The sequence below is a fragment of the Sinocyclocheilus rhinocerous genome, unplaced genomic scaffold, assembly GCF_001515625.1.
Source record: "Sinocyclocheilus rhinocerous isolate Xijiao unplaced genomic scaffold, SAMN03320098_v1.1 scaffold295, whole genome shotgun sequence".
In the NCBI taxonomy this organism is placed as follows: Eukaryota; Metazoa; Chordata; class Actinopteri; order Cypriniformes; family Cyprinidae; genus Sinocyclocheilus; species Sinocyclocheilus rhinocerous.
Window position 1 is genome coordinate 966,400 of NW_015647035.1, and position 3,207 is coordinate 969,606.

General features: G+C 35.1%; 1 protein-coding gene across 4 annotated transcripts in view; it reads right to left on the reverse strand.

The window, feature by feature from the left end:
- Positions 1 to 3,207, reverse strand: part of LOC107708429 (BAG family molecular chaperone regulator 5-like) — a 15,203-nt gene that overhangs the window by 4,785 nt on the left and 7,211 nt on the right. The window contains exon 1 of one of the 4 annotated variants that reach the window (XM_016512655.1): positions 575 to 661. The exons of the other annotated variants lie outside the window; for them this stretch is intronic. The gene's annotated coding sequence lies outside the window, so the exon portion shown is untranslated. Of the gene's footprint in view, positions 1 to 574; positions 662 to 3,207 lie in introns of those variants that run through there. 4 annotated transcript variants of the gene reach the window in all.

A 3,207-nucleotide genomic window follows, 5' to 3' on the forward strand; every position in this document is an offset into this window, starting at 1 on the left:
ATGAGCAAAAATGATGGCGTATCCACTGAAAAAATTGCAAGTGATCACGCTGGCGCCTCCTTGTCCTGCAAAGCGCGCTTTAGCTTCCACTCTCCGCACAAACTATTGGATACAGCACACATTTATCTAGGTTTAACGTTTAAACATTGTTATATGCTTGAACTGTTTTATATCTATAGATTTTATTTTAGGTAAGTCGTGATGATTTGAGAAGGCTAAATTGATCAAACATAGACTCACTGTCTGCCGCTGGCCGCTTGGTCGTTACTTAAAAAAACAAAAAAAAAACGTATATTTAACGAACAAAAAATGCTCCAAATGTTTTTTTAAATTAACTTCATAAAAAAAACGAAACGAAATATAATCACTTTGCTATTACATACAAAACTGAACTATTTTAATAGCTGAAACAGTAGTATAAGCTGTTTTGGGAGAAGGGGAAAAAAGACGCGCTCGGGCTGGTAATTCTGATAAGCTTGTCGGACACAGGCCGGGCTAGGACCTAAATTTGAGGCCCGTGCAGGGCTCTAATACAGTGGATGAAATGGAATACAAGTAAAAGAGAAGCTTTTACTTTTATGGGTAAACATTTATGAGTAGCATCACATGCATGCGTCATCGTACTCTCGTGAATGTGCGGCGGAGACTGACCTGGAAGAGAAGAAATCGTTGAATAAAGTTGTTATTTTTGTTTTCTTTGCACACAAAAATTATTCTCGTAGCTTCATAACATTACGGTTGAACCACCGATGTCACATGGACTATTTTAATGATGTCCTTACTACCTTTCTGGGCCTCGAACGTTTCAGTTGCGTTCCTGTCTATGCAGGGTCAGAAAGCTCTCGGATTTAATCAAAAATATCTTAATTTGTGTTCTGAAGATGAACAAAGGTCTTACGAGTTTGGAACGACATGAGGGTGAGTATTAATGATAGAATTTTCATTTTTGGGTGAACTATGTCTTTAAGTTACCCACATTCTTCACAATTTCTAAGCAAGTAAGTCATACAGGTTGGGAATGACATGAGGGTGAGTAAATGATGTGAAATATCCATTTAAGATACTGAACCAAATGACATCAGAAAAACATATGGTGACAAACAAATGTTTCTTTTCTTAAATTACTTTAACCAGTGTGTCATTTTTAGTGGATGCCTGTAATGAGAAATAAAAATAAAAAGATATAATTGTGTGGTGGGATAAAATAGGATTAATCCTAACCCAGGTAAACTTCTATGATGAAAAACACAGGAGAGGTTTGTGCACAGGTTGTATGTGTTGTACAGCTGTGATGACTAAGGCTGACTCAGCCAGATGTTTCCAACTACATCCATCATAAAACAATAACCAAATTGGCATGCCAGAGCAGGAAACAGGAACTGTCTGAATGCATGACACATCACTAAAACAAACCTCCATTTATTAGGTGGACAAACTTTGTGAAGAAACAGTTTCTGAAAACCAGAAGGTTCATATAAATTGCTTAATCTGTCCATCTGAAATGCAACCGTTAATGCGTACCAAGTCTGACTTTATGTAATGAATCCATTCATCTGATTTTGACAACAACAGTCAGGTTGCAACAACCCAACTTACTGGAGGGTCTTGGAAAATGTACTTCCTACCTGCCGGAGTCGTGACACCATGGGTCCAACTCATTTAAAAAATCTGGCAAAATCTGGCTAGCACATGTTAGAAAAAAGTGTGTCAACCCAAATGCTCCAACAAACCCAAAACTGCAGAATATGTTTAGAGAAATTAAATGTCCCTAAGTACAGATGCCCTTCAAGAACACAGTCCATTCAGTGCGGTCTTACCTCTGCAGATTCAAAGTCCTAGACAATATTTTATTGGCAGCAGACTGTGGCTTCTATTCCCCAGGGAAGTGTCTGTGATGTCACAGACAGATCATATTCGTGTTCCTTAAAGAGACAGTGTCCATTAGCACCCAGACCATATGGCTCTCTGTTTCGTAACAGACATGGAAGAGATCGCAGAAGGCTTTAAAATATAATGTAACTAAAAGAAGTGCACAAATATACTATTTTCTATGTGGCCATTTCCGGAGCATGAAGTTAAGGATACAATAACAGCATGTGTGTAATTTATTATTATTGTATTATTTAAAAATGCAGTTCTTTTGATCAACATTAGATGTGCATTTCCTAAGGAAACAGCAGTGCCTGCAAGGCAGCAAAAGAATAGGGTTAAAGTTTTGGGTAAATTTAAATTTTAGGCTTTGAATCTGCACCAGAGCCGCTTTGCTGTTTACACAGCAACAGTTTACTGCACACATGAATCAACACAGTCAATGTCCATGTCTGTATGCAATGGAGATGAAACCAATTTAATATGTAAATAAATGCAATGAATGCAAATTGCAATGACACCATCAGTTAAATTTATATTGATTTAATTTATATCAATGTACATCAATGGGGGATGTAATCTTACTTTAAAAAAAAAAAAAAAAAGTATAGTATAGTTTACAAACATCAAAAATAGACTACACACCCGAGACTGAAATTATCTACCATAAAGTTTGAATGGAGGATTTGTTTATTGAGTTTAAGTTTGATTACCACAGCAAACAACTTCTCTTATGCACAACAATAATCAGAAAAACAGTAATATTGTGAAATATTACAAGAACTATTATCTATTTTAATAGATTTTCAGCATCATTACTCCAGTCTTCAGTGTCACATGATCCTTCAGAATTCTAATATGCTGATTTGCTCATTTCTTATTTTTTTCAGCATGAAAACAGTTGCTTAATATTTTTTGAGGAACACAATATGATGTGACCTTATGCTGTGATAGTATGTTTTATTTAGTATTCTTGAATGAACAGCATTTGAAATATAAATATTTTGTAACATTATAAATAGAGATGTATTTGTTCTTATTTTATTACTGACTTTTCACTTGTGTTTTTTTTTTAATGAAAATAAAACTGCGTTGAAGAAAAGTAGATTTTTGTTTGTATATGCTGTCAATTATAGTTCTTAGAAAGAAAATAGGAATCGGCAAAAATCGGTACCGGCAGATCACACTAACGAAAAATCGGAAATCGGAATCGGTGCATCTCTACTTAATAATATTTGTATATTTCTAAAAATAATACATTTTTACAGTGAATATCATGTCCAGGCAAACACAGTCTGAGAACATATTTCACAGTGACTGTGACTATAAGATCAGATT